Source organism: Plectropomus leopardus, chromosome 17 (genome assembly GCF_026936395.1).
Source record: "Plectropomus leopardus strain MGB_pleo_1.0 chromosome 17, ASM2693639v1, whole genome shotgun sequence".
In the NCBI taxonomy this organism is placed as follows: domain Eukaryota; kingdom Metazoa; phylum Chordata; class Actinopteri; order Perciformes; family Serranidae; genus Plectropomus; species Plectropomus leopardus.
This window is the reverse complement of record NC_142192.1, coordinates 33717580-33730246: the sequence shown is the minus strand read 5'-3', so window position 1 is coordinate 33730246 and position 12667 is coordinate 33717580. Positions and strand designations below refer to the sequence as shown.

At 42.2% G+C, this 12667-nt stretch overlaps 1 protein-coding gene across 1 annotated transcript in view; it reads right to left on the bottom strand.

Moving 5' to 3' along the window:
* Positions 1 to 12667, bottom strand: part of LOC121965516 (semaphorin-6D-like) — a 218225-nt gene that overhangs the window by 138824 nt on the left and 66734 nt on the right. The gene's annotated exons all lie outside the window — the stretch shown is intronic.

Sequence of the window (12667 nt, the reverse complement as noted above, 5' to 3'; positions counted from 1 at the left end):
GGCGAGCGGCTGATTCTCCTGTGATTAGAGCGCTCTGGCTCTTTGATAAAGACGCTCCTCTGGCTGACGGCGACGCTCTGATGCCGAGAAATCAAGACGCTGTCAAAGATGTTTTAGTGCGAAACAACAGAGAGATGAAGAGGAGAGTGAAGACAGAGAGAGGATGAAACGGCACGAGGAGAAGATCTAAAAATACTCAGTTAGTTGCTTTCGACAGAAAACACGACGACGAAGTCAGTCAGCGGCGCCGTGAGCGTGTTTTCAACTGTTTACCCGCCCAGAGCCAGAAGTATTCATACTCCGGCCTCGCTGAGAGACTGGAGGAGACGTCCGTCCTACACGGTGTGTTCAAGGACCGTGGGAAATTTGAAAATCCAAAGATAATTTCTGATTTACAGTTTCTGGCTGTGATAATTCTCTTTTTTAAATTTTTGGCAGGCCTGTGGGTTTGGAAGGCATGCTTTATAATAATAATTTTTTTTTTTTTTTAATTTAATAAATACTTACTCTTAAAAAATAAAAAAATGAAAAAACTGTGAGAAGTTCGTCAGAAAAAAATCATAACTTTTTTTAAATCACCAAAATGTTTTTTTTAAATCAACATTTTAAGAGAAATAAAATAAACAAAAATTGTCAAGAAGTTTGCCAGAAAAAAAAAATCACAATTTAAAAAACAAAATACACAAAAATTTTATAAAAGAAAAAAAAACAAAAAATGATTTAAGACCAAAGAAATTAAAGTCCAAATAAAGGCAAAAAATTTGTCAGGAAAAAATCCCTACGATGATGTTTTCTCAAAATTTGAAAAGAACAACATTCAGAAAATAAATATAAAACCAGCAGAGGTCCAGGCTGTCCCCCGATGTCCTCAAAGACAGTTAGAGAAGATGAAGACAAAGAGAGGACGGACGATGTTCATTAGCAGATCGGTCTGATGGGACAGAGATGGACGGAGACGAGATGAAGACGAGAAGAGTTTAACGTAATGAAAGAAGATTTAATTAGTTAAAGAGACGACGAGAGAAAAGAAATCGAAGCAAACAGGAAGACACGAAGGAATCAATACGCTGATTAGAAAATGAAGAGCCGGAAAAAAACAAGAGGAGGAGACAAAGAGGAGACAAGGAGGAGACGAGGGGAGACGAGGAGGAGACGGGGGGAGACAGGGGAGACAAGGGGGAGACAAGGGGGAGACGAGGAGGAGACACAGAGGAGACGAGGAGGAGACGAGGGGGAGACGAGGGGGAGACGAGGAGGAGACGAGGGGGAGACACAGAGGAGACGAGGGGGAGACGAGGAGGAGACGAGGGGGAGACACAGAGGAGACGAGGAGGAGACGAGGGGGAGACGAGGAGGAGACGAGGAGGAGACGAGGGGGAGACGGAAGAAGACACAAAGGCAGAAAAGAAAAAGACAAGTGTGTCTTTTAAATAAAAAACGCACTTCACAGACGTGACGGAGACGAGGACGTGGACGTGGACGTGACGGAGACGAGGACGTGACGGAGACGAGGACGTGGATGTGACGGAGACGAGGACGTGACGGGGGAGTAAAGAGGCTGCAGGCGGTCGAGTCGTCGTTGACGGCGCAGAAATCGACTGAAGAAGAAAAAGACGAAAACTTAACTGGTCCTTTTCCTGCGGCCCGGAGGTCAAAGGTCACGGCTGACCCAGAAACGGCGCTCGGGTTCAAAGCGGCCGCCTCTCCGCTCTGCGGCGTCGGGTCGAGGGTCGGAGGTCAACGACTGTCGGCTCCTCACCGTCCGCGCGAGGGGTTTCGGGGCAGCGAGCCGCGGGATTGGCCGCCGGCCTCTGAGATTACTGCGCTCTGATTGGTGGAGGAGGAAAAGAAGGCGGATTAAACTTTGAGCCTGATTTTGGGTGACTGACAGATGGTCAGGAGGGGACGCAGGGAGCAGCGATGCATGCTGGGGGATGCAGTTCACATGTAAGTAAATCACAGCTGCTGTACCTGCATGTGAGTTATCTGATATTTTTAATATTTTTTAAAACAAAAAGTATAAAAACTACAAAACTGAGGATAACTTCACAGCAGCGACACTCAGCTGTGCTGAGGACTTTAGGACGCTACGAGGACTATGAGGACATTTCAAGGATTTGAGTATTTCTACATTCTCTGATGTTGCTTAGATTTTAGGACATTTCCAGGATTCCAGGATGTTTGGAGGATTTTGGTAAGTTTCTCTGTTTTTAGCATGTTTATCAGATTTCAGGACGTTTCCAGGATTTAAGGATGATTCAAGAATTTCTTCAATTTCAAGACTTTTATTTATTTATTTTATTTTTATTTTTATACATTTTTAATGTTTTTTTTTATTTTTTTATTTTTTTATTTTTTTTAGAATTTTAAGGATGTTTCTCAGATTTTTTGGATGTTCCTAAAATTTTGGGACGTTTTAAGGTTTTTAGGAATTTTCAATATTTTAAGACGTTTTGATAAATTTACGATGTTTCTGGGATTTAAGCACATTTCAAGGACTTCAGGACATTTCTGGATTTTTAAGGAATTTTCATTGTTTGAAAACATTTCTAGGACTTTGGGACTTTTCTTGAACTTTAGGACAGTTCTAGGATTTTAAAATGTTATAGAATTTTAGGACATCAGTGTCTCAGCTGTGTCCTCTCCAGGGGCCCTCACAGGCCCTCTCAGACCCTCACAGGCCCTCTCAGACCCTCTCAGGGGCCCTCTCAGGCCCTCTCAGGGGCCCTCTCAGACCCTCTCAGACCCTCTCAGACCCTCTCAGGGGCCCTCTCAGACCCTCTCAGACCCTCTCAGACCCTCTCAGGGGCCCTCTCAGACCCTCTCAGGGGCCCTCACAGGCCCTCTCAGACCCTCTCAGGCCCTCTCAGACCCTCTCAGACCCTCTCAGGGGCCCTCTCAGGGGCCCTCTCAGACCCTCTCAGACCCTCTCAGGCCTTCTCAGACCCTCTCAGGGGCCCTCTCAGACCCTCTCAGACCCTCTCAGGGGCCCTCTCAGGCCCTCTCAGACCCTCTCAGACCCTCTCAGGGGCCCTCTCAGGCCCTCTCAGGGGCCCTCTCAGACCCTCTCAGGGGCCCTCTCAGGGGCCCTCTCAGGGGCCCTCTCAGACCCTCTCAGACCCTCTCAGGGGCCCTCTCAGACCCTCTCAGGCCTTCTCAGACCCTCTCAGGGGCCCTCTCAGACCCTCTCAGGCCTTCTCAGACCCTCTCAGGTTAGTCTGAGACAGAGCGCCGTTTTCCCGTCCCGCCGCGCTCTCGGCTGCACAGACCGTGTTTTATCTCGCCGACTCGTCTCCGTCAGCAGCACAATAACAGCGACTAAGTGTTAACAGCTCGGCCTGCGGCGGCTCCCAAATCTCCCATAAAGCCTCTGATTTGATCTGAGTCCAGCGGGACTCGACCGTCTTCTCCATCTGGCCCTCGTTCTCCTCTCAACGCCGAGTCAGCTGACCGATCGCCGAGGCGACGACCCGACCTGGACGACACCCGTCGACACGGAAAGATTCATTTAAAAAAAAAAACGGAGAGGCGATTCGCGGTCAGAGTGATCACGCCGAACATCCCATAAAACACGTCCGTCAGCGTCGCTCAGACTCGCACGGCACGCCCTCCTCGCGGGCTGATTAACCCTTTCATGCCCGCAGCCACATCACTTCTTTCACAAACTCTAAGCTCATTCAAGCTTCACTGCATGTGGAGATTTCACCTCATGTACGTGACGTCGAGAGTTAAATCCAAACAGCTCGGAAACAAACAACGAAACACAATAACAACAACAACAGAATGCAAACAAACAAACAAAATAAGTAAACCCTAAAAATAAATATATTTCTTTCAACAACATCAAGAAAAAAAGGCAACAAGCAACTTGGTGATGAATGTCCTGCAAATCATACAGACTGTCGAAGTTTTTAAAGCTGCAGACACATTTTAGGAGAATATATTCATCATTATCATAATTATAGAAAATATCAATAAATTATTTCTGCAAAATTATTAGAATTTTAAACAACTTTTTTTAGGTCTTTCTTGATGCTGTTTTGTACTTTTTTTGCGTACTACCAGACAGTTAAAAAAACAAAAGTAACATAAATATATAAAGAGAGAAATTACCTGAAAAAAGTTTTAAAAAATATTTTTATTGTGTAAAATAACTTTAAATATATAATTATGAATAACAGTCACTGGACATTTTCACTACCTTTTTATAAAGTCTTCTGTTTGTTTCTTGTTCTCTTTTGCATCTCTCTCTTCTTCTGTGTCATAATAATAATAAAGGTTTCTGAAATTTTAAATATGCAAATGAGGCGTTTTCTATTTCAATCTGAGCTCTTTTAAAAATCCATTTTTCCAAAAACAGAACTGTGAACTGAGATGAACCTGCATGTGAATTTTTTCTCTCCGAACGTCTGAACAGAAACGTGTTCTGAAAAATAAATCAGACTCGATGTTTTCGGCTCAAACTGTCAGATCAAAAAGTTATTGATCGACGCTTCAGTCGAGTCCAGCAGAGCTCTGATAAATCCTCCCGACAGTCCTGACAGCGACGCGACGGCTCAAATCTGCTGACCGAATGAACCAAATATACATTTTTGACTCACTTAAAACTTAAATTCTGAATTGTGATGTTAAAAATATTACTAATTCTTACTGAGTTTTTTTTTTTAAGAAATTTCTTTTTTTCTCTTTAAAAATGATTGTTGATTTTTTTCTCTAAAACTTTTTTGGCAATTTCCTTTTCAGAAAATAAAGGCTGATGATTTTTTCTCCTTTTTTGGTGATTTTTAAACTTTTTTGCGTTACTTCTTTTTTTCATTAAAATTGTTATTCTCTAAAAGTGTTTGCCTTTGTTTTCTTTTAGAGCTTTGGGGTGTTTTCGACAAAGTTTTGGCTTTTTTAAAAAGAAAAACAACTTTCTGGATTTTTTTTGTCTCTTTAACACTTTTGGGTTTTTTTTTTTTCTGAAAAAAATATTAATGATATTACAATATAAGAAATATATAAGAATATTATAGTGTAAAATATCTGTAATATCTGATAATATTTTCAGCTCATTTTTGGTCAGCTTTTATCATTTTTTTGTGTGTTTTACAGAATATTTCTTGCCAAGTTGCTCATCATGTTTTTCCATGTTTCAGACGTTTAAACGCTCCTGAGAGGCGTCTGAAACATGATCCAGGTGTTAAAGGGTTAATTCTCTCAACTTTATACAACCACTCCAACGTTTCATGAATTATAACCTTACGATTATTATAATCCCTTTCCTTAGATTAAAGATGCTCTGCAGGATTCTCCCAAAAAACGACGACTCGCTGTCAGTTATCACTGACGAAAACTACAGACACGAATATCACCCAAATAACCCAAATAACAAAAAACACAAACAACAAAAAACACAAACAACACAAACAACACAAACAACAAAAAACACAAACAACACAAATAACACAAACAACAAAAAACACAAAAAACACAAACAACACAAATAACAAAAAACACAAACAACACAAACAACAAAAAACACAAACAACACAAAAAACACAAATAACCCAAATAACAAAAAACACAAACAACAAAAAACACAAACAACACAAACAACACAAACAACAAAAAACACAAACAACACAAATAACACAAACAACAAAAAACACAAAAAACACAAACAACACAAATAACAAAAAACACAAACAACACAAACAACAAAAAACACAAACACAAAAAACACAAATAACCCAAATAACAAAAAACACAAACAACACAAACAACAAAAAACACAAACAACACAAATAACACAAACAACAAAAAACACAAAAAACACAAATAACACAAACACACTCTTTAATTCTCAGAAAAAAATTAAACACATCACAACATGCATCGCTTCTTTTGAAAAGTTGTTTTTTTAAATTTTATATATAAAACAAAACAACAAGTTATTGAAAAGCGCTGAAGGACTTCAGCTTTAAAATCTGATTTTACTGTAAAACGTCTGTTTTTGATTCTTTCTTCAGTTTAAAGAAACTTAAACTTAATTTTTAATATTTAAAAGACAAAATAACTCCATGTTAACATGAAGTTATCCTGTGACATGAAATGACTATTTATTTATTTCGATTGTTTCTTTTCTTTGTCTTTATTTAAATATATTGTGCATTTCTGTGTGTTCTTGGTTTGTGAAAATAATCAGAAATCAGCAAAAACACACAGCGACACACTTTCCTCCTGATGCACCTGACTGTGAACACAAACACACACACACACAAACAAACACGCACACACACACACACACACTCACACACACACACACACACACACACACACACACACACACACACACGCAGCGTGACATTTCCTGCTGGGCGACATCTCTCAGACTAACAAGCTGATATTCGGCTCGGAGCAGCAGCGCTAACAAAGACAGATCGGCTGATGACAACACACCGAATGTCACAGAGTGTGTGTGTGTGTGTGTGAGAGTGTGTGTGTATGTGCGTGTGTGTGTGTGTGTGTGTGTGTGTGTGTGTGTGTGTGTGTGTGTGTGTGTGTGTGTGTGTGTGTGTGTGTGTGTGTGTGTTTGTTTGTGTGTGTGTGTGTGTGTGTGTGTGTGTGTGTGTGTGTGTGTGCGTGTTTGTGCGTGTGTTTGTTTGTGTGTGTATGTGTGTGTGTGTGTATGTGTGTTTGTGTGTGTGTGTGTGTGTGTGTGTGTGTGTGTGTGTGTGTGTGTGTGTGTGTGTGTGTGTGTGTGTGTGTTGTCCGCAGCATGACTCACTCAGCTCTTTTTGCTCGTTTTGAGGAGATTTATCGTGTCTGAGAGCTGCACGTTGCTCAGTGTTGCTTCTTGCCGTTTGATTCAGATTTGAAAGTGGAGGCGACACAAAGCCGCGGCCTCCGAGAGCCATTTATCTTCTTCTGACGCTTTTTTTCGGACCAATTTATCTGATTCGCCGGAGACTAAAGAGGCTTCAAATTATCTTTCGACGCCCTCCGCAGTGGCGGATCATCTGAGAGGCTCGCTCTGCTTCAAACTGCCGACAGCTGATTCAACGCACAGAAACAGCCAGTCCGACTCACAGCAGCAAAATCAGGCAGCTGTCAGCACGAGGGTCTCCATCAATCCTCAAATGACACAAACTTACACTGCAGACAAAAAATAACTTTCAATAAAAGCCTAGTCTCAATTAAAAGCCCTTTAACCTCCTCACTGTGGCTCCGCTCTGACAAATAAAGGCTGCCTCGCTCTGGTTACCGTGGTTACCATTAGGGCCGGGCAATACGGAGTAAAGTCTTAAAACGTTATTTTTTTTCATATCAGTCGATATCGATATTTATCACGATATCCATCACATCAGTGTTTCTGTGGAGCTTAAAGGTTCCTTTGACTCAGGTTCATTTTGGTTTAAATATTTATTTTCTGTCAGATATTGAACATGACAAATATACTGTAGAACAGCATCACCAGCTGGAGGACCTATTCTACTAAAACTCACAGAGGTCCAGGTACTAAAATGTCCTCCCAGCAAAGGTCCGAGCCTCACACCTAAAATCAACATCACCATTAACTGAACATTTTACTTTGATTACCATTGAAGAACAATTATTTTGTTTTTTTCTTGTGGTTTGTTTTTTGCCCTCATAGTTCACTGACACAGTGTCATGTGACCATGGTGTGTTGGAGTGTAATAAACATGTGATTTATTATTATTTATTAAACTTTCCAGCATTATATAAAAATGAAAAGCTCCATCTGAAACAAACTTCAGGTAAATTGAAGCACATTGTGCTGATAATAGGCCAACCTCTCCTGACTGCAGGACTCTGACTTCAGCTTCTGTCAAACTTCTGTGCTGTTAATCATTTTACTCAGGAATTAAAAACTTTTGAGTCGGCCTACTTCTCCTATAGCTGCCAACAGCCTGCCGACATTCACAGTTAGAGAAAGGCTGAAAATAAGCTCACGTGCTTGTGGCCCCGGGCCCCCAAAACATTACATCTGCCCCTGGTAATAATAATGAGAGCTCAGCGCGAGCGGCCGGATGAGACACGGAGCGATGCGTCCTGCTGTTTCTAAATAATTCATCCAAAGTCTGATTAAAGCTGAAACTAACACAAAGTCGTCTGTAGAGTCTAAAGAAGTCACTTTGAAATTATTTCACAGAATTATTCTAATTTTTAAGCTTTTTTTCTTATTTCCTAATTTGTATTTTTTTTGTCTTGTTTTACTTTTTGTATTTTTTCTCTTGGTTGTGCGTTTTTTGTTTTGTTGTAATTTCTCTATTTTTTTGCTGTTATGATTTGGATTTTTTGCAATTGTTCAGGAAATTTTATTTATGGACTTTATGAAAAAGTCCAACAAAGTCACATGACGTTTTCTAAAACGTGACTCGGTGTGCGAGGACGGAGGAAGGGACCGAGGTCTTCCTCACTCAGACACACACATCAGTGTTAGATCAGCTCCATCGAGCGGCTGCAACAGAAACAAAACTCTGGACATCGCCATGGTAACAGGGATGTTGTGGTGAAGTCGTGTAACATCAACCAGCAGAAACACAGTCGTGTCCACATTGTGTTTTATTTTGAAAATAACACTTACGTTTTGCACAGAACAGAAACCAGCAGTTTTCTTCAGTGCTCTTATTTTGAAATCTCACTCAGTTCACTGATAACAAACATCAGAAGTCCTGAAGTCCTCCATCCCTCCACCTCCATCCCTCCATCCCTCCACCTCCATCTCCATCCCTCCACCTCCATCCCTCCATCCCTCCACCTCCATCTCCATCCCTCCACCTCCATCCCTCCATCCCTCCACCTCCATCCCTTCATCCCTCCATCTCCATCCCTCCACCTCCATCCCTCCACCTCCATCCCTTCATCTCCATCCCTCCACCTCCATCCCTCCATCCCTCCACCTCCATCCCTCCATCTCCATCCCTCCATCCCTCCATCCCTCCATCTCCATCCCTCCACCTCCATCCCTCCACCTCCATCCCTCATCTTCATCCCTCCATTCCTCCACCTCATCCCTCCATCCCTCCATCTTCATCCCTCCACCTCATCCCTCCATCTTCATCCCTCCATCTTCATCCCTCCATCTTCATTCCTCCATCTCCATCCCTCCATCCCTCCATCTTCATCCCTCCATCCCTCCATCTTCATTCCTCCATCTCATCCCTCCATCTTCATCCCTCCACCTCATCCCTCCATCTTCATCCCTCCACCTCCATCCCTCCATCTTCATCCCTCCATCCCTCCCTGTATCAGTCGTCCTGCTGCAGACGATATGAGCAGACGCTCCACTGTCTGATCCTCATGCTGAAGCATGCTGGGATACTCTGGCTGCCGTGGCAACCAAAAGGCCGAGTGGAGGAATCGGAGGAAGGAGTCGAGGAAAGAAGAACGATGGAGGTGAAAATGTTGGGGATATGTGATGGAAGGAGGCGGAGGAGAGGATAAAGGATGAAGGGATGAGACGGAGATGAGACGGAGACACTCTGTCTAAAACCTGCAGGAAATCTGCTTTACAGAGATCTGATTTACACAGCAGGACACACACACACACACACACACACACACACACACACACACACACACACACACACACACACACACACACACACACACACACACACACTGAGGGGCTCTCTCCCGTCGGGTAATCCGCTCCCGGTCTCCCCTCTCTGGGATTACGTGGTTCGGAGCCCCGTGGAGATCAGGAGCCGCAGCTTCAGTCTGACTGAACTGGTTTCATTGATCCGTATCGGCTTTTTTTTGTGTTCTAATCAAACACCCGAAGGTTTCTGAGCAAAAAAAAAAAAAACTGAAACTGTGAACAAATAAACGTATTCTTTATCCACACTGTCAAACAGGACCCGAAAACTGAGACACGACCCCAAATGTGACACCTGAGACGGACGAAGACCTGATGTTTCAGCTGGTTCTCCCACTGAGGCCACGTCAGAACCAGGACCAGAACGGCCCTGCTAAAAACAGGAAAGTCTTTCTTTTGTAAAACAAAATAATGAAATATCTTTTTCTGGACATTTATTCCTTTTTGATACTATTTTTGTAAAAACTAATTTTCAGGTCATTTTCTTTTTAGTCATTTCTTTAATTTGTGGGACATGTTTGTTGGTCATTGGCCTTTTTCCCATGTTTGTTTTCATTTTATCTTTATTTTATTTTTTTTTTCAAACGAATATGCTCAGGTTTCCCAGGCTTACGTTGCGTCCCGTCAGGATCCTCGCTCATGTTCAGACCTGAGCCCTGCAGTCTGCCTGCAGCGTTTAAAGCTGCTGAAACAGCAGCGACACCTGAGCCGGCGGCTCGGAGCAGCGGCGACAGTTTGGAGGAACAGTTGATCATTTCTTGCTGTTTAACCAGAAAACAAACAGTTTTGGAGCATTTTTTGGGCGTCTGAGGCGAGGACGCAGTAAAGCCTCCCACCTGTGAGCGCTGTCTGCTGGCTCTGAGTTTTGGGCCGCGTTCAGACAAGTTAACCTGGGAATTCCTCCATCTCGGCTCCGGTACAGCTCACCATCTGGCAGATTAGCTGTTAAAACGCAGCGAAGTGAAGTTAAGCGGCGCTGGCAGCCTCGCCGCTGTCAGACGCTACATTTTGGAGGCGCGAGGACAAAGAGCGGGAAGTTTTTCATTTGCTTCCAAAAGTGGATTTTTCATAGAAGCTTTTAGACGGTTTAATCGGGTCAAACGCTGCAGCTGCACACACGCACGCCATAATAAACCTGTTACAGCTTTTCAAAAGACGTGAAGGAAAATATGCGCAACAATAAAACCAGAGAATATGAAGAATATTTCCTTTTTTTCCACAAGATTAAGACAATAAATCTGACTTCAGGACTCATCCGTCTTCAAATGATCCCAAACTGGATCCAACCAAAACTTCACAGACGTCCAGCACGCAGCACCAAAATAAAATGCCACACGAACAACACGAAGACTTCCTGTCTGCACGCGTGACTTAATGGTCACGAAACATGAACTCCGGATTAAACCTGAATTCAGAGTCCACACGAAGCAAAGAGTTTCAGTGAAGAGAAGATTTTGTCTGAACGTACCTGATGAGGAGCGACGATGGAGGAGAAGACGCACACATGGAAAAAAAGAAAATGAGATATTAGTTCACCGACCGTGAGCATCCTCTTCTGTCAGGGAGGCTTTTAACACTTATTATTAACAATTATAACAATAAACTATAGCACACTTCATACGAGAAATGCAGCCCAACGTGCTTTAAAAGAAAGAAATTAAATGCACCGAGTGCTTCACATCAACACAGAAGACAAAAAAAAAACGAAATCAGCACAGAACACACAGAATGCATCTTCACTTAAATAAATCCCACTTTATAAAAGTAAGATAAAAAAGGATAAAATTGTGCACAGAATGCATAAGATGGAAAATAAAATAAATTGACATTATTAATAAAACAAAGCTAAAAATAGAGAGCATAAAATGCACAAAATGTAAGAAAATACAACATTTAGATGTGCGGCAGCGAAAGTGTGAAGCAAAATGCAGAAACAGATTATTTAGAGCTAAAGTGAAGAGATGCGGTTTTGGCTTCTGATATCGATAGGCAGTGTGTCCCAGAGCGACCCCGATATCATTTAAAACATGAAAAAGCAATCAGCAATGAAGCATGACGTCCCACAAACTGCAAAAATAATTAATAAAAGGTGACAAGAAAATGAAAATGATCTTTTTAAACAAGAGAGAGACAACAAACAAATAACTCGAGAAAAATATCAAGAAAACAATATTTATCATAATATTACTCACACATTTTTTGTTAAATTTGTAATATTAACAAATATAATAATAAAAATTTGATCTTTGGTCATTTCTTGTTAAGATGCTCATTGACTTTTCATATTTTTGACAGAAATCAGGTTTGCTCAGGTTTCAAAAGGTTAACCTGATACTGATTTTAGTGTAGTGGTTTAACTATGTTTTCCTGTTGTCCTCGTCCTCAGAGGTACCCCCCCCCCCCCAAACATGTGGCCCGGAGACACGTCCCTGAGGGACACCTCGAGTTGTGGATGCAAAATATGAGTGTTTACGTTATTTGCAATAAATTTGCAATAAATTTGCAATAAAAGTTTTAAAAGTTTAATATCAATTATCATTTTCTGTGAGAATTAACTGGGGAAAAGCACTAAAGGGTAACGTGCTACAATGTGAAACGAGTATTTAAGTCGGATTTAACCCCTCGTCTGCTGCCTCTCTGAGGACAAAGTTGTCCCGTTAAGTGTCAGGAATCTAAGAATAGAAAGTCTTGTTTTCTGGAGTGTAAAGCGAGCAGCAGGCGGGTTTTAAAAGGAGGTCAGAGCTGATGATTACGGCACAAACCGGACCGTAAAACTCTCGAGACAAACTGTCAGGAAGCAGTTTAAACCCTGAACACCTGAACAGCAGCAGCACGGCCCACCGCTGCTATTAATACAGAAAAACAGGTCAACTAACTGCAACCAGGCAGAGCTGAAGTGTGAGTACACCCTGAGTCAACCGCCACATCAACACACACACGCATGCATGCACACACACACACACACACACACACGCACACACACACGGAGACACACACACGGAGAGAGACAACACACTGTCAGGTTTGACTGGCAGCTCAGAATCTGGAAATATTTTCAGTTTG